General features: G+C 37.0%; 1 long non-coding RNA gene across 1 annotated transcript; it reads left to right on the forward strand.

The window, feature by feature from the left end:
- Positions 1–11,791: 11,791 nt before the first annotated feature.
- On the forward strand, positions 11,792–18,970 carry LOC123573549 (uncharacterized). The gene is made up of 3 exons (XR_006698129.2): positions 11,792–11,970; positions 15,629–15,781; positions 18,835–18,970. It is a non-coding gene; the product is annotated as an uncharacterized lncRNA (long non-coding RNA).
- The last annotated feature ends 1,049 nt before the right edge of the window (positions 18,971–20,019 follow it).

Below are 20,019 nucleotides of genomic sequence, written 5' to 3' on the forward strand. Positions count from 1 at the left end.
AAATGAAATGAAATTTTTTTTCATTTGCTACTAATTTGTATCAATTCTTCATCACCATCACCACCATCATCATCATATATCTATATATTATCTATATCATTTTTATGTATATCATCTATAACTATCTCTCGTGTATCTTCTTGATTGTGTGTGTGTGTATGTGTGTGTGAGGGGATGTCATGATTTTGGAGTGCTTCTGTTGTTCTTTATCAATACACAGCATTTCTGAATTCCAGGACAATTTCAGAAGACAGAAACTAGAAAAAATATCTGGAATTTCTAGTTAAACCTCCATGCATTATTTCTGTGATCCAGCTCTCTAAGGTATAAGCCACTGAACCTAAATGCATTTCCGATTAGAGAGACCAAATATTTAGATGCTTTTTTTAAAAAAAAATCTCCCAGCCTCTTTACCAACACTACTCAACAAGCACAGAATGCATGAGAGCAAGAATATGAGAGGGAAAAGAAAACATGGAAGTTACTATGAATCTCCAGTTGGGTGGTCCTTTAGGCAATATTCTGACATGGTGACGTGCTAATGACTCGCTTTCATGTAATGCTCAATGGACTCTGGTAGGTAGCCTTCTACGATGGCCTTGAATGGTTCCCACCTCTTAGAACTTACGTCTTTGCATAGTCCCTTCCCTTTAAGTGTGGGCTGAAGGACCTAATGACTTGTTTCTAACAAACAGTATATGGCAAAGACTGTGACTTCCAAGTTACTAGAACTCTCTTGCCTTCTTGCTCTGAGAATGCCTTTTGCCACATTGTGAGTTGCATGGCAAGGAACTAAGGTAGCCTCTAGCCAACAGCCAGTTGGGACTTGAGGCTCCTCTTCTCAGAGCCCATGAGAAATGGACTCCTGTGATTAGCCATGTGAGTGAGCATGGAAGCAGACCCTCCCCGAGTTAAGCCTTGGGGTGAGTGCTGCTCTGCCCATCACCTTGATTGGAGCCTGTGAGAGACCGTGAGCCAGAGGATGCAGCTAAGCCACAGCTGGTTTCCTGACCCCAGACCTGTGAGATAATAAATATTTTAAGTCACTACAATTTTCATGGAATTTGTCAAGTATATGTACCAATAAATTGACTATCAGAAATTCTCATCACTGTAGATAACACACATACACAACTCTCCCTTTGTGCTTTAAAGTGTATAGACTCTGACTACAAAACATTCACTCAGACATAAAGAATGCTCTTTCTACTACCAGGTAGAGTTTGATTTACCATGTATCAGGTTAAGAAGAAACTTCTTCCTGTTTATCATACACCACCCTTGAGTATTCACTCACTCATTATCTCTCTAGCTTTTTAGAAATTCATTCTCCGAAACTTAGACCCGTCCAAACCCTACCATGATCTTATATAATACTTGGTGTTTGGTTGGTGCTGAATGAATATTTATTCAAGAAAAGAAGAAGAAATGAAATGGAAGATCAGACAGTGTCATGCTAGAGAAAGAGATTTAATAAACAGAAAATAATATAAATATTCAGAAATCCATAGTTTTTACATCAATTGGTGAAGTTAGTTTCTGTAGAAGACAGGAAGACCAATGTAGCTAAAGCCAGACAGACACTCTACATTCCCTGTTGCTGGAATGTGTCTATATTTTCATTTTCTCTCTCACTTATGTTCTCTTAACAATTATTTGTGATTTCTTTATGCTAGGTACTGTTCTGTGTGTGTTATATTTGACATCTCATTGTATTCTTACAATATGCCTGTTAAGTAGGCTCTAGTAACCCTTGGAAACCATTGATAATTAACTTACAGTCCTGTTACAATGGAGACTCTGGAAGGAATAGAGCTTCTTTTCTAAGCTGTTGTCATTATTCTCTAACTCAGCAACCCTTTTGTCAGTCCTCTCTAGTTTGGAAAATAATTTCTGAGCTAGGGCTATTCAGTCCAGTGCTTCTTCTAGTGATGATTCAGTGAGTTTCCTTCCACAATATCTTGTGTAATTATGATCTCTGCATTTTTCTTCCTTGAAATGGGTAGAGACCAAGCATAGAGACGGATCTGGAAGACGGCATATTTGAGGACTGTAATGCTTGATATACTGAGTGAAAATTAGAGTTGATGGTGATAAGTCCAAAGGAAGCCAGGCAAGAAGACGAAGTCATGAAGAACAATATTTATCCATTAAATAAGTAGGCATTTACAATGTAGTTTTGTAGAATTTGGCTCCGGAGTACAGATGCAAGTAAAAGTTACAGAGAAGGAGGTTTGCATTCAAAGTAAAGGTTTTTAATAACTAGCGCTACTTAATGCAGGCCTGAGAGGTCTCCTGGTGAGGTGATCTTACATTCATTACAAGCACTTAGCAGGAGCCAAAGAACTGCTTATGAGACAGGTAGATAGGATTTCTGTGTTGGGCAACAGATTTGACTAGATAAGCCCTAAGTCTCATTTATAATTGCAATTCTCTGGAGGCTTTTGCCTCAATGGGGAGAGCATCTTCCTTTTGATGTAAATAATGCCTTGAGAGAAGCGTTAACATACAGTTGGATAGTGTTGCTTGATATGTGCTTTTTGAGCCCTAGCAGGTTGTTCTTGAGAAGGATAGAGATGAAATTTGTTTTTTTTCCATGCTAAGCATGCATGCACACGTGCACATACAGGTCTATATCTTAATATATTCGCTTTTCATATGCCCTTTTATCTTACCTGACTCCAAAATGTAGACTTTTCCACTTAGCTAGTTTATATTGTGGGTCACCGTGATTATTAATTTTATGTGTTAATTTGGCTGGGCTGCAGGGTGCCCAGATAGATCATATGTTATTCTGGGAGTTTTATTTCTTTAGATGAGATTAACATGTAAATGGATAAATTTGAGTAAAGTAGATACATTCCACAGTGTGGACATTCAATCAGTTTATGGCCTGAATAGAATAAAATACCCAGCTTCCATGAACAAGAAATCATTCTTCAGCAGACAGTCTTCAGACTTCATCTGCATCCTTAGCTCTCCTGGGTCTCCATCTGCTAGCTCTCTAAGAGAAACTGCACAATTTTTCTTCTAAGCCTTGAGGCTGCACTGCAGATTTGGATTTGCCAGTCTCCTTAATTCTGTGATCCAATTCCTTATAAGAGTCTATCTATCTATCTATCTATCTATCTATCTGTCTGTCTGTCTGTCTGTCTGTCTGTCTGTCTATCTATCTATCTATCTATCTATCTATCTATCTATCTATCTATCTACACACATCCTATTGTTCCTGGTTCTCTGAAAAACTCTGACTAATATACTCCCAGTAGGTGTTAGGTAAGAGTTTAGTTCTCACATTTGTGGTGGGCAGACTTTATCTCCTCTTTTGAAAATAATTACATTTAATATTCTCCAAAGCCTTTAAGACCAGAATCTATAGCTTATTCTTTTCTCTTCTTGAAAAAGTAGTAGGAGCAAGATCCTGAGATATGAAATTAGATCTGAATACTGCCTTCCCCAGTATTAAGTGTGTGACTTTTATAGCCTTTCTGATCTCCTCTGGTTCTCTCCAGCATTTGCTTCAGAAAAGGCTGCTGTCAAGTTTAAGGGAATTAACATATATGAAAGGACTTTGTGAAACATGTTATTAATAGCTTTCTGTTGTTTGGTTAGCTTATTGTAATACTGTCTTTCTTTTCTTCCTTTTTTCTTTTTGAAGGGCTGCCAATCCTTAGAAGACCATAAAGGCCTGGCAATTTTTTGTAAGAATGTAATGTCTTTTATACACACACACACACACACACACACACACACACACACTTTAAGTTCTGGGGTACATGCGCACGAAGTGCAGGTTTGTTACATATGTATACAGGTGCCATGTTAGTGTGCTGCACCCATTAACTCATCATTTACATTAGGTATATCTCCTAATGCTATCCTTCCCCCCTCTCCACTCCCCTTACCCCACAACAGGCCCCGGTGTGTGATGTTTCCTTTCCTGTGTCCAAGTGTTTTCATTGTTCAATTCCCACCTATGAGTGAGAACATGCGATGTTTGGTTTTTCGTCCTTGTGATGGTTTGCTGAGAATGATGGTTTCCAGCTTCATCCGTGTCCCTACAAAGGACACAAACTCATCCTAATTTATGGCTGCATAGTATTCCATGGTGTATATGTGCCACGTTTTCTTAATCCAGTCTATCATTGATGGACATATGGGTTGGTTCCAAGTCTTTGCTATTGTGAATAGGGCTGCAATAAACATACGTGTGCATGTGTCTTTATAGCAGCATGATTTATAATGCCTTGGGTATATACCCAGTAATGGGATGGCTGGGTCAAATGGTGTTTCTAGTTCCCACAGCCAATATCATAATGAATGGACAAAAACTGGAAGCATTCCCTTTGAAAACTGGCATAAGACAGGGATGACCTCTCTCACCACTTCTATTCAACACAGTGTTGGAAGTTCTGGCCAGGGCAATCAGGCAGGAGAAAGAAATAAAGGGTATTCAATTAGGAAAAGAAGAAGTCAAATTGTCCCTGTTTGCAGATGACATGATTGTCTATTTAGAAAACCCTGTCATCTCAGCCCAAAATCTCCTTAAGCTGATAAGCAAATTCAGCGAAGTCTCAGGGTACAAAATCAATGTGCCAAAGTCACAATCATTCTTACACACCAATAACAGACAAACGGAGAGCCAAATTATGAGTGAACTCCCATTCACAATTGCTTCAAAGAGAATAAAATACCTAGGAATCCAACTTACAAGGGATGTGAAGGACCTCTTCAAGGAGAACTACAAACTACTGCTCAGTGAAATAAAAGAGGACACAAACAAATGGAAGAACATTCCATGTTCATGGATAGGAAGAATCAATATAGTGAAAATGGCCATACTGCCCAAGGTAATTTATAGATTCAATGCCATCCCCATCAAGCTACCAATGACTTTCTTCACAGAATTGGAAAAAACTACTTTAAAGTTCATACGGAACCAAAAAAGAACCTGCATTGCCAAGACAATCCTAAGCCAAAAGAACACAGCTGGAAGCATCACGCTACCTGACTTCAAACTATACTACAAGGCTACAGTAACCAAAACAGCATGGTGCTGATACCAAAACAGAGATATACACCAGTGGAACAGAACAGAGTTTTCAGAAATAATACCACACATCTACAACTATCTGATTTTTGACAAACCTGACAAAAACAACAAATGGGGAAAGGATTCCCTATTTAATAAATGGTGCTGGGAAAACTGGCTAGCCATATGTAGAAAGCTTAAACTGGATCCCTTCCTTATACCTTATACAAAAATTAATTCAAGATGGATTAAGACTTAAATGTTAGACCTAAAACCGTAAAAACGCTAGAAGAAAACATAGGTAATACCATTCAGGACATAGGCATGGGCAAGGACTTCATGTCTCAAACGTCAAAAGCAATGGCAACAAAAGCCAAAATAGACAAATGGGATCTAATTAAACTTAAGAGCTTCTGCACAGCAAAAGAAACTACCATCGGAGTGAACAGGCAACCTACAGAATGGGAGAAAATTTTTGCAATCTACTCATCTGACAAAGGGCTAATATCCAGGATCTCCAAAGAACACAAACAAATTTACAAGAAAAAAACAAACAACCCCATCAAAAAGTGGGCAAAGGATATGAACAGGCACTTCTCAAAAGAAGACATTTATGCAGCCAACAGACACATGAAAAAATGCTCATCAATACTGGCCATCAGAGAAATGCAAATCAAAACCACAATGAGATACCAACTCACAGCAGTTAGAATGGTGATCATTAAAAAGTCAGGAAACAACAGGTGCTGGAGAGGATGTGGAGAAATAGGAACAGTTTTATACTGTTGGTGGGACTGTAAACTAGTTCAACCATTGTGAATATAGTGTGGCAATTCCTCAAGAATATAATGTCTTAAGACCAATATCAGTGAAATCTTCATGGTTAGATCATAACATTATTTGCTTGATTTTACTTCTGGCCTTCAATTTGAGTGGCCCACTTCCTTGGGACAGTGTTGGATTAAAAAAAAAGTGAAGGTTAGGTCTCATCTTCTCACCTAACATATGTTCAAAGATAGGTGCATTCAGCTTTCTGGACCAAGACCTTTGCAGTGATTATCAAGGAAGAGAAAATCTCATTCACCAAAGATCAACTTTAGAGATATAAAGGAACAAAACTGAAGTGAGTAAAGGGAAGTGATAGAATTGATATTTGAAAACAGAAAGTTGTAATTATCTTCTAATTATAATATATTTTCTTGGCCATCAAAAAGCCCCCTTCTGGTACTGGATATGTCACTTCTCTTTGTTCTTACATGAAAAGGAAGTTTCTGTTTTTGCCTTTTCTTTCCTATCACTAAGTATGGCCTTTGAAACATCATATTGCAAATTCACACATCCACTTTAGTTTGAGAGAAGTTAGTTGTAATTAGAGATAATACTACCACAAGTTCCTTAGAAGAATTTTTTAAAAAATTACAAGAATGAATGCAGACACTCTGCTGAATCCAGAGAAAGGAGAAAACAAGCTGCAAAATCACCATCTGGAATGTTCCAGAAGGACAGTCTCAATGTGAAAATTACAGAAGAGAAAGGTAAGTATTTATCTTTGAAATAGTCCATCATCAGAACCTAACAAAAAAGCAGAGCTTTTAGCTCAGAGTAGTAAGTAAGCAGGTATATATGCAATGGATTTATGACACATTTTCTTTCACAGCTCCCTTTGTTTCAGCAAATGACATCATTTTCCAGTTAGTAGACTAAGCTAAAAACCTGGGAGAAATACTCAATCCTTTTTTTTTTAAATCACCCACAAATATCCTCCCCCAGTCCAACACCAGTCAGGCTGAGACAGTCTGATTTGTCTAATGAGAAGCATCTGACTAGCCTTGGTGGCCCTCCAGCAGTGGAAGGATACATCTTGGGTAGGATTAACTCAGCATAACACAGCTAGGTCAGCCTCCATAGTGAAAAGACAAAGACATTTCTTACTCTCCATGGCTTACATCTTCAGCAACCTTCAGGTTTTTAAGGAAACCCTGTTTAATATTCATAATAATCAATATTGTTAATCATATCTGGATTTCAGGGTGGAATCATTACTGGAGACCTCTCAATACCTTTGGTTTCCTCTATCTTGATATTTGAGTTTGAAAAATAGCTGTGATTATGAGAATTAGCCTCTTTACATTGAAACATAGTAATCTTAATTTTGTCATGTGTACTCTGCAGTGATGAATCATGTTTTGGACCTTGACACAAACCTCCTAACGCTCATTCAAAGATAGCAGTAAATCTCATGTACAAAAAATATATTTGATTTCTTCCAACTATGTCATTGCCATGTACTTTGTAATGGCTGAGACCTATTTGTCCCCTCTCTGTAAAAACATAAAAATTCATTTCAGGCAATGAAATTCAATTTGTCTTGATAGCAATTCTATAAAAAATAATAATCTGTGCAGCATTCTAATCTCTTTCTCCAATGTTATGTTGAGCCTGGGCAACTTTATCTGGCATTTTTCTAGTATTATAAGAGGATAAATGAGAATTAATGCTTCTAGTAAGGCATCTATTAATGATAATGGAAAGTAATTAAAAGCCCAAAGTAAAACCTGGAGGAAGTTTACTCCAATCCAGAGCACATCAAAATGATTTTCTTTTTTTGTTGTTTAACTTGCTGTGACAGATGGTATTATTAGTTCACTATTAGCCATTTCTTCCCTGACCTTGCTTTCAGTCTTTAGCCCTGGTGCCTCTATTTGCCCAATTACAGTAAATTTGGGCATGGAGATACCAGTAGATCTCCTAATATTTTTTTCCCTTATTCCCCTCTGTAGCAGCAATCCCACCTCCTTGGGATGTTTAGAGTCCATTACCTCTGCCAAGATGGAAATTCTTTTCTTTGCCCGCCGTGTAAAGGCATGAAAAGCCCAAGATGACAAGAGGCTTAAATTGGTGGCAGACTTCCTTTCTACCCTGTGAAAATGTTCCCCTTCCTGACAACCAGAAAGTCTACACTTTTGAGCTAAGATTTGTGAGGAGAAGAGGGGTAAATTCTCCAACTGGGTCAATGAGAATGATGGTGAGGCTACTTACGTACTTAGGTTCCTGGACTTGTGTAGTCTACCTACTGGAGAAAACAACCCCATATACTGTTTATTTAAGCCACATGCTGAATTTTTTCAGGGTGTCATTGGAAGGTTGGCACATTAGGTTGGTCTTTAAAGAAGCCCTACCATCATTTCATTAGGCTAGCAGCTTCTATGAATGGACCAGTTGTCATGTGCCCACTGCTGCATCTCATGTGAGTGGGTTCTGTGGTCCAAAGAGAGGCCACACTCCAGTTTACTAGATACTCTGTGAACGTCCAGATAATCATGTTGGATTTATGTAAAACTTGCTTTGCTGCCATCATGTCTGATAGTATACAGTTAACAGAGATAGCTCCTTAACAGATTTTTGAATGACAGCCAGTGATAGCCTGCCTCTCTTTTCCTGCTCCTTCCAGTAACAAAATAAGACCTCCTTTTTAAAGACAACATGCATGGCACTTACTAGCAAAATGAAATATTTGGATGCGAAGGTTGGTAGGGACAGCTAATTTGTTCTGCTCTCCAGTAGAGATAGGAGAAGTACTTGCGGTTGCTTTTCCTGTCAGTCACTTGCGTTCACCAGTCAGTAGGGTCAGTGAGGAACAGGAGGAATTACAGGCCAGGTATTCCTGAACTACCTGCAGCTGTAGTAACTGATCTTCAGAGTGTCTAGAGTTCCAAAGAGTGTCTAGAGAGTAATTTGACTCCTTTTCCTTGCTGCAGTAGCCTTGCCATTATATTGTGGCATAACTCATTAACACTATTTTATTTTTGACAATCTCTTTTTTTGGAATAAGCTTTTATTTTGAAAATGATTAGTCAAAACCAAAAGTGCATGTTTAATGAAACATTTGGAATTAGATTTTCATTTCTCTAGAAAACTGATGATAACTGTGGAACTTGCCTAAAATATTTGTTGACATTTAAATATCCACCATGAGGGCCACAGTAATATCACTGACTGCAGCCTCTGCCAACACATGACAAATTAACATTCCCAATTACAGAAAGTGTGAAACATGGCTTTTTATTTAGATCAATTGACTATTATTCTAAATTTGTTTTCCTCATTTTTAATTCAATTTTTCTTGTGCGTGTCCCCAAAATGAGTAAATTAAAAAATAGAAGCATAGCTGTGACTGCGTTGACTCCATTAGGAAAAAAAGACCTTTATAAACATCTGATAATGTCTCATCTTTCAAATTAACAGAAAAGAAACAATTAAAAAACAGGATGATTCCAATAATTGTTTGATTGTTCTTATCATTTGTTAAATACAATCAGGGGAAAGCTTGGGGAGTTTTGTCCAGTCAAAGACACACATCTGACATTATTACCAATACCACTGTAAATACATTTAAAATTTAAACAGTGAAGAAAATTTATGTTTGTGGTTATAATCCAAAGACAAATATTGATGGAACATCCATAGCATTGTGGCATACGCCATGTTTTGGGGAAGTAAGAGATCTATGGATCAACTACAAATATAGCATTGTCTTTAGGCACACATCATCATAATTGCATCCAAATAAGCTTAAATGTTCTACCAGTAAAAACAGAAGCAATGGTTGGCACAAGTTACAAAAAACATTAAATATTACATCGAGAATAAATAGACTACAGCTTTGTTTTGGCAACAAGTCTGATGTTGAATACAAAAAAGAGTTTAGCATCGCAGTGTGTGTTTTGCTCTTTGTTCCCCATCATCAACTGAATTTTAGAAATGTTCTAGCTTGGGAACCATCATTCTCAGCAAACTGACACAAGAACAGAAAACCAAACACTGCATGTTCTCACAAGTGGGAGCTGAACAATGAGAACACATGGACACAGAGAGGGGAGCATCACACACCGGGCCTGTCGGTAGGTGGAGTGCTAGGGGAGAAATAGCATTAGGAGAAATACCTATTGTAGGTGACGGGTTGACGGGTGCAGCAAACCACCATGACACGTGTATACCTATGTAACAAAACTGCGTGTTCTGCAATGTGCCCCGAAACTTAAAATATAATAAGAAAGAAAGAAATTTTCTAGCTTTTGAAGAACTTTTGCAAATTATCCTAAGTGTCCTAACTGAATTTGCTCATCCTTCCATCAGTTCTATTTCCCTTGTTCTTTCTACAGGGTGAGTAACTACTATAATCAGTATGATTCTAAGATTATCACTATTTTGGTTAAACAGGTCCCTTAAGTAAGCCAACGACTTTATCTTGTGCTTGTTCAAGTTTGCATGGAGCCATATCTGATTTTTACTTCATTCAGTGATTTTGATACAAAACCCCTATAAAAATAAAGCCCTTATGTGATAAGTCAAAAACTCCCTAAAGCTTTGTACAGAGTGCATAAGTTTGATATCATGAGTGAAGTTTTATTAAATGTAAGCTCAATGTGAGTATTTCAGGCAAATTGAGTGTTTGTGTGAGTGTTTATCTGTTTCTGAATGATAATCCTTAGAAAATAAAGGAGTTGCTGAAGATGGACAAGAGCAGTCATGGGATGTTTATACTGAGATCAAAAGCCAGACCTTTCACCCAACAGGACAGCCCAGGGTGTGGTGATAAATCAAGAACTGAGGCAATAAAAGCTACAAATGAGGCCCTTTGCCAGAAAAAGCATGGCTTGAAAGAGGTTGAGATGGGTTTGGTTCTTAGGATATACATATCTATAGCAATTTAAAAAAAGACACTCAAAGAAAACTGAATGATTGTAGAAAGTAATATGTAGAAGGAAAGAGTGTGTGTGGGCCTTGCTATCTGATGAAGGCCCACGTGCCATTTAATAGCTGTGTGTGTCCTTTGAAAATGAGGCCAAATGTGTCTACTCTTTCATGTGGTGCAAAGAGCACAGATTTTGTTGTTGAGAGGCTTAGATGGGCTGTTTAAATGTGGTTTGCCATTTACCAATGTTCCTCCCTCTATTTACAGTTTGCTGTAATAGTTTTTCAGTACACACACACACACACACACACACTAGTTATACCATTAACACTTGTGCACTTCACTCATTTGCCATTTAATAAATCTATTTATATTATTTCTCCATCAGCCAATATATAATAGATTTATCCTCTCTGATGACAGTACAGAATTCCCCACCTTTAATCAGCCCTCTATGGACAGACATTAAAATAGCTTCCAGTTTCTTGCTGGAGCAGACATTCTAGTTAGTACAGTTTTTCACACATTTACATGTATATGTGTAGGGTAAATTTCTAGAAATGAAATTATCGAGTAAACAGAAAAGTTTCCTTCTGGGAAAATATAGCACAATTACCCTTTTAAGTGTACACATCCAAGGGTCAGGATTAGCTAGAGACTTTTATACACTGATGGGCGAGTTATAAATTAGTGGGGAATTCTAGGGGTTCACTTTACATTGCTTATAATCTTATAAATTCATTTAATAAATTGCCTTAGGAGGTTGTACATTTCCCAAATAGTTTTACCTTGGAGGATCCTTTAGGAAGTAGAATAGTCCAAATTTAGATACTTGGCAGGTGATTTACCAAAGTGGTTTTAAAAATTTGTTTGTTTTTGTCCTACATAGATATCTATTTAGCCTTGTCTTTTTTTCCACAATCATATAGAGAGGGATTTGAAAGCCTTAATTAGTGAGTCATGTGAGCGGATTGGAAACAATTTTCTGAGTCAATCCCACTCCAGGAAAGTTCTTCCTAATCCCCTGTCTAGGTGGAAATGGACAGGCTGGCTTCCAGGCATTTGTTACAATCTGGCTCTTCAGTTCCCGAAAAAGCTTATTTCCCCTGAGCTTGGCTTGCTGATTTCCCAGCACACAGGTCTGCATGCAACAGAAATCACAGATGTGCCAAACTCTGGGCATCTCACAGGAAGAGACAATGTCAAGCTCACCACTACTATTCCACCTTTGCTCAAAGATCAGGTAAGGGGAATGATATTCAGGGAGGATTGCTTGAGATACATCGGTCTGTCTCTTCCTCAGATAGCCTTGAACATACACATGGATCACATAAAATAACAAGATAATTTTATTCAAGACCTTGCCTTGAAGGATATTTTAAAACTGAATTTCATTTTGCTGTAATATCTATTTAGCCTATTTTGATGTTATGAGAAATGCCCTTATAAAAACCTTAGTGAGGTTTATAGAAAGGATGTTGTGTAGGTCAGTTTATTCATCATATCACAAACTCTCTCTCTCTCTTTTATAACAACCATTGGGATAAATTCCTATAGGATCTTAGTATCAAGGAAAGTTGTAATTCATCTGTGCCATTATCCTATTTTTAGTTCGTCAGTATTTTAAATCATTTAAGGTAAAAGTTGTCTGTTTTTATGTTGCTTGCTAGGAAGTTTAGAGCTAAATTTGTGATTAACTCACAGTACGATTTACTTATAGATTCAATTCATCCAATCCAGTAGAAGGAGGCTCCACATTTTTCCATGCAACTGAGCTATCTCATTGTAAAGAGGATATTATATATGCATCTATGAATAACTAATTCTTTAACTCCAAACAATTCACACACCCATGTTAAGATATGCACATTTGTTTCAACCTAAAACCCCTCCTTTTAGATCTCTCTTTTGGCTTCATTTAGCTTTCTTTAGGATAATTTATGCACCTCATCAGGGTGCCACAAAACTGCCCATTTCAATTTTTTAAAATGTTCCTATCTTTGTAAAATGAGAAGTGCTTTGGGTTCCTCAGCTGGTCCTCACTCAACATTAATAGAATTCAATTTTTCTTCCAAGTGTGTGGAAGCCATCCTAACCTTGTTAAAAGTTGTACAATCAGAAATTAATATTCTCTTACGTCTAATAGATACTGGTTTTTACTTGTATTGCTTTTGCAGCAAATCTGTTTCCCCTCAGATCATAAGAACATTCTAACTTGCTCAATTAATTGCTAGTTTTATCCCAGTACTTCTGTAGGCCATTATAAGATGCTTCCTCATGGTTTAACTGGTTCCTTGCCCATGCCCTTGTTCACCAACATTCTTTATTCCTACCTTTAATGTTTCTAATCCTATCAGCTCTTAAGATACCTTATAAGTTACCCCAAAACCCCTCTGGAAATTTGTGGAAATAAACACAATCACACAACTAATGTTTATTTGAGCACATGAGAAGTCACCCTGTGAGGAAATCATATTTTCCAGAAATATGTCATCTTAATTGTAACAAATATGAAGTCTAAATTTCTTACGCCAATTTTCTTTTTATCATTATCCTTAAGTTCTGGGATACATGTGCAGAATGTGCAGGTTTGTTACATAGGTATACATGTGCCATGGTGGTTTGCTGTACCCATCAACCCGTCATCTACATTAGATATTTCTCCTAATGCTATCCCTCCCCTAGTCCCCAATCCCCTGATAGGCCCCGGTGTGTGATGTTCCCCTCCCTGTGCCTGTATGTTCTCATTGTTCAGCTCCCATTTATGAGTGAGAATGTGCAGTATTTGATTTTATTTTCCTGTGTTAGTTTGCTGAGAATGATGGTTTCCAGCTTCCTCCATGTCCCCGCAAAGGACATGAACTCATTCTTTTATATGGCTGCATAGCATTCCATGGTGTGTATGTGCCACGTTTTGTTTATCCAGTCTGTCATTGATGGACATTTGGGTTGGTTCCAAGTCTTTGCTATTGTAAATAGTGCTGCACTAAACATATGTGTGCATGGGTTTTTATAGTAGAATGATTTATAATCCTTTGGGTATTTACCCAGTAATGGGATTGCTGAGTCAAATGGTATTTCTAGTTCTAGATCCTTCAGGAATTGCCACAGTCTTCCACAATGGTTAAACTAATTTATACTCCCACCAACAGTGTAAAAGTGTTCCTATTTCTCCACCTCCCCTCCCGCATCTGTTGTTTCCTGACTTTTTAATGATCGCCATTCTAACTGGTGTGAGATGGTAGATTCAGAATCCACATTGTGGATTCTGAAGGACTCCAATTTCTTGTGCTCTGATGAGTAATTGAATACAATTTTATGTCCTCCAGAGATGAGACAATTTTCAAGTCAAAATATATGCAATTAAAATAAGGAGCATTTTGGGGAGAGTCATTTAATCTTGTCTGATTTTATTTGGAACATAATCAATTAATTAGGAAAGAAAACAACCTCACTGTGATGTTCATGTTAAACATGTAAACAGGCATTTCATCTTTAGGCATGAGTTATACACTGATGGTAAGAAACTCTGGACAAGGTTGAAAGCAGTCCCATAACTTGTGAAAATCAATAAAAATTATTTTATTTGTGATCTGCAATTTGACATTGATAAACATATAAAACAAAGAGGTTCTGGTTCTAGTGACAAGTGAGAGTTTAGAAATACACACACACACACACACACACACACACACACACACACACACACACACAGAGGAATACTATTCCGCCATAAAAATTGAAACCCTGTCATTGGAAGCAACATGGATGAAACTGGAGGACATTATGTTAAGTGAAATAAGCTGGTAACATAAAGCTAAACACTGCATGTTTTCACTCAAATATGGAAGCAAAACTCAGTTTATCTCATGGAAATAAAAAGTAGAATAGGACAAGCCACGGTGGTTCACACCTGTAATCCCAGCTTTTTGGGAATCCAAGGTGGGAGGATGGCTCGAGAGTAGGAGTTCAAGACCAGCCTGAGCAACATAGTGAGATCCTGTCTCTATTGAAAAAAACAAAGATTCTAGAGGCTGGGAAAGGTAGAAGGAAGAGAATATAAGGAGAGATTTGTTAAAAGATACAAAATTTCAGCTAGATAGAAGGAATAAATTCTAGTGTTTTATACCACTCTAGGATGAGTGCAGTTGAAAGTATATGGTTTTAAATAGCTAGGAGGAGGGTAAAGAATATTTTCAACACAAAGATATAAATATTTGAGATGGTAGATATGCTAATTATGCTAATTCATTTACTATACATCATACGTATTGAAACATTATTATGGAACTCATAAATATATAATTATTATTTGTCAATCAAAAAAATAAAAGAAATATTCATTGGTCATAGCAATATTCAAAGTAACCCTATAGGTAAACTTGAATGTTTATGACCAATTGCAACTTGCAATATAAGAAGATTGTTGGTGACAGGAAAGCTTTATCAAGTGAAGAAAGGAGACAAATAATTAACATCTGCTAGTCACATTGATCACAGATCACACAAAATACAAGAGTTCCTTTGTAGTGCAGCTGATTGTAAACTAGAAGTCGTCAATAAAATTATAAAGTTTCAACCTGCTGGAAGGTATTAAGATAAAACACTGTGGCACAGAGAGAAAGCCAGCGCCTTCACTTTGGTGAAGACTTCGTTCATATGGACAGGAGAGTTATCACTTCAGTATTTATTTATTGAATGGTGTAATATACCCCTTTCTATTCAGAGTGTGTAAAATTCCTTAGTATATCTTTCTGACCAAATTTTTGTCTTCCCCATTAAATTATGAGTTTCTTGATGACCCTAGAAGATCTAACTGCTATTCTACTCAGATATATTCACATCTTTCTTACCCTTTCTTAGTATATATGCTTCAGCTTTGGTGTTTCTTTGTTTCTAAGGACCTATACCTGAGACCCTGGGTTACTAGAGCTGGTTTTTGAGCAGCAAAGAGATCCTGAGGTTCCTGCGATGGCACACCCCTCAGGGAGGGCTTCATCCATGACTGAGTTGTGTGGGATTATGCAAGTCCAGATCTCTTGCTCTGAATTGTGGTAAGCTCTGGAATTTAACTTACACTCTAGTGTTATGCAGAATCATGCTGTAACTCTCTTCTTTGCGACTTTGCCTGAAATCACCTTTGCTTGACTTCAACCTCTTTCCTCCTCTGTTTCTTCTCCTCCTTTATGAAATTCTCCTGGGAGCACTTCCTTAAGAACTAAATACACAGGAATCCTGTCTCAGAGTCTGCTCCTGGAGAAATTCACAATACCTGGCTTTTAAAATTCATCTTGGTTTTAGCTGGCATAGTAGGAACTTATCAAATGCTTGTGGAGTGAATAAATGAGAAACTCAGAAGATATTTAGATGTGGAAACATGGTGAATATCCAAGAGTTTGACTTTCCTGTGGGTAAATGTGATACACTTCCACCAAATCTTGAGTGGATTCACCATGAGCAGTGTGATAAAGAGGAGCTCTGCTCTTGGTCTGTGTCGGAGGTTTGCCCTGACTGATGTGCTGCAGGTATAAGAAGGAGCTCCAGACAGTCCTTTTGTGGTCAGGTAGCAGGGGGGTGCCTGTTTACTCAGATTATTTGGCTGATGAAGGTGAGAAGATGATGTTAATAAAGTTTGGATATTTCTTCCCAACCAAATCTCATGTTGAATTGTAATCCCCGATGCTGGAGGTGGGGCCTTGTGGGAGGTGATTGGATTATGGAGATAGATCCCTTATGGCTTAGTGCTATCTTCATGATAGTAAGTTCTTGTGAGATACGCTCATTTAAAAGTGTGTAGCGCCTCCACCCCCGTGCCCTGACTCTCTCTTTTGCTCCTGCTCTCATCATATGAGACAGCTGCTTCTCCTTCACCTTCTGCCATGATTTTAAGCTTCCTGAAGCCTCCGCAGAAGCAAAGAAGATGCCAGAATTATGCTTCACATAAAACTTGCAGAACTGTGAGCCAACTAAACCTCTTTACTTTATAAATTACCTAGTCTTAGGTATGCTTTCACAGCAATGAAAGAACGGCCTAATACAGATGCTTAACACAAAGGGGTGCTGAGAAAGTGATTTCTAAAAAGGACTGTTTCTGGAAATATTCTGCACAGATGTAGTAAGGAGAGTGAAGCACAAAGGGTTTATCTAAGCTCTACATCATCTGGGTCAGTCTTCTGCTTAATTTTCTTTAAGGACTTCACAGTCCCTTTGGGTTGAAGTCTAAGAGCCTTAGCCTGCCACTGAAGGACTCTAGTGATTTTGGACTGTATAATATCTCTGGCTCCATCTTCCACCACTTCTTCCTTCAGACTCATTCCCCATGATATCTAATGCTGGGTGGAGTCAGCGTCATATTGTTTCTCATATCTGTCTCTGCTCATGCTCTTTTTGCTCTTTAAAATGGGCTTACCTAATAAATCTACCTTTAAAATTCATCTTGGTCACCTTTTTCCTTATGGATTGGGTGCCCTCATTTACTATCTCACAGCCCTCAGTACGTACATCTATCATTGGACTCATTTAAAAAATAATTGGCTATGTGTGGGTCTTTCCCATCTAGATTGAGAGCACCTTTTTACTGTATCTTTTTCCTCCTTAAATTCTCACTACCAAGCATAAGGCCAGGACCAGTGTATTCTCAACAATACACTGGTCAAATACATGTTTTAATTGTGTTGATATTTAACTCTATAATCATATTACTCTTCTAACCTCTCATAAATGAAGTGATACAGTGTTACCATTTCCGTATCATATCAGAAGTGGAGAGGTGGCTGGGAGAAATAAGACCATATGATCAATAAACAGTGTTTATGGTCTGTAATGACTTGAAATAAAAAAGGGTGCATAAGAACTCCAACTTTAAGCAATGTAAGCTAAGTTAATATATTTACTATAGGTATATTAACTTAACTTACAGACATTTCTCACAGAATTTTCTATCTCCTAGCTATGATAGAAATAGGAAGTAGATAAAGGTCAAGACTAAAATAGCAACAATAACAAAAGCAGGAGAGAAAGATTATATAGCCATCAAACCTTGTTTATGAGGAAACAGAAGGTCCATAGTAGATCAGAACCCAAGGCTAGTGTAGTCTAACAAGAGATGTCTATTGCAATATGGGACATTTGTAAAAATTAGAGTGTTAGAAAGAATCAAGAGATTGGGGGAAAGGCATACCAAAGAAATGAGTGGGAATGTTTTGTGCAATATATGAAATTACTATAGACATAATTCCGTAATAAGGTAGCCATACTAAGGATCTGAATTGACTTAGATTTAAATTAATAACAGTGTTCTCTAGAGCTAGTGTTAACAGAAGTTCTATGGGTTGCTTGGTGGTAAGGAATGATTCAGAGGCAATGTACGTGTAGATTTTAAGCACTAGAGTGGACAATAGGACTATTTATTTATATAATTTGTTTATATGACAGCAGCACAAGATAGAAAAAGCCAGGGTCTCTGAGATATCAGATAGAGGAGAGCTGCTGCTGATATAAATAAGAAATTTATTTTTGTTCTGGTAAGTCACTGTGACAAGTTAATTTGTTTCAACTTCAAACATGTCTTGTTCTGACTAACATTGAAAATATGTTGCAGCTCTAAAATAAATTAAAATATACGTAATTGGTCATAGGTTGAAACCAATAAATTTTCACCAATCTTGGTGTAGGTGTGTTCCTAATGTCTACTCAGTTGGATTTCAAAATTGTTATGGGTCAGTGGCTACTTATTGCTTATTTTATTCTTTTACTATACACATAAGATTATTTATTGCAGTTCTCCTCTTCCTTTTCCACTCTCTATGTGAGTTTTAAAAGGATTATCTGTAGTTTTGGTTTATAGAACCAGGAGGTTTAACATCTAGACCTGAGAGAAATTATTGAGCATTACCTGGAGACTCTAGGGTTTGAGCTGGATTCTGTGATGGCATGAGGTCTAGGAGTATTCTATTTGGACCCAAAGGAAATAATATTTCTGACTTCCTTATAATAAGATTACAGTATTTTTGTAGGTAGAATTGATATAAGACACTCCTAGAATTAGTCATTGACTATATCCCTTGCAATTCTCTAATGTCTCTCTTTGTCTTTCATTGCAACCAAGGAGGCCATCTGTTGAGATGAGAACCTGTGAAGATGGAAGGAACCTAGATGTTTGAGTCATGGGGTGGAGAAGAGACCATGTAAACCTACATTGAAATTTGTGTGATAAGTAAATAAACCTTTATTGTATTAAGTTACTGATGTTTGGGGGTTACTACACCATAGCTGATCTATCTTAAATAATTCATCCACTGATACATATGTTACAGTAAAATTTAAGAACATAACAGATAAAAAAAAGTTAGGGCTTCTGGAAAGAATAGTCCTCTTACAGAAAAAAAAAATTAATTTAATTAACAGATTTGTGAATCACATTATTTGATGCAAGAAAATTATGAAGTAATATGTTTGAAGTATTGGAGAAAAATTTCTCTGCATGTAGAGATTTGTATCCAATCATGCTGTCATTAAAATTTGTGGATCCAATAAATAGATACTCCGGCTTACAAAGTCTTTAAAATTTTGTAAATTGAATACATATATTGAAACTCTTTTACAAGAAGTACTCAAATACTAGAAATAACTCTAGAGGGATGTCACAAGAGTTAAAGAAAATAAAAATGATAAAAACACTTAGTAAAGCTCATTATGTTTTAAAAGAGCAACGATCAACAAAAATTAAAGAAGAATAGAAGGAGATTTATATCAATCCAGAATTATTAGCAATATCAAAAAAGTGAACATAGGGACAATTGAAGATCCACTCTAAGCTACTTGTATTGTTTTAGGAAAATAATATATAATTGTAATCTTAAAAAATCAATAGAAGTCATTAAATATTAGTAAATGCCATCAGTTTAAGGTTATCCGCCATAATAAAAAAAAGTATAAATTTAAACCACTGATTATAAATTTGACATATCAATTGAAAATAGAAAATAAAAAACAAATAAAACGAAAATGTAGTAAATTGAAATATGAAATACGATGCATAATTTAAAAATTACAATGAATGTAAATGAATTAAACTTACCAAAAGAAAGGCAAAAACAAAATCTAGGAACATGTTTCCCAACAAAAAGACATTCTTTTTTTTTTTTTTGAGATGGAGTCTTGCTTTGTCGCCCAGGCTGGAGTGCAGTGGTGCGATCTCGGCTCACTGCAAGCTTTGCCTCCAGGGTTCACACCATTCTCCTGCCTCAGCCTCCCGAGTAGCTGGGACTACAGATGCCTGCCACCACACCTG

This window comes from Macaca fascicularis, chromosome 5 (assembly GCF_037993035.2).
Source record: "Macaca fascicularis isolate 582-1 chromosome 5, T2T-MFA8v1.1".
Lineage (NCBI taxonomy): Eukaryota > Metazoa > Chordata > Mammalia > Primates > Cercopithecidae > Macaca > Macaca fascicularis.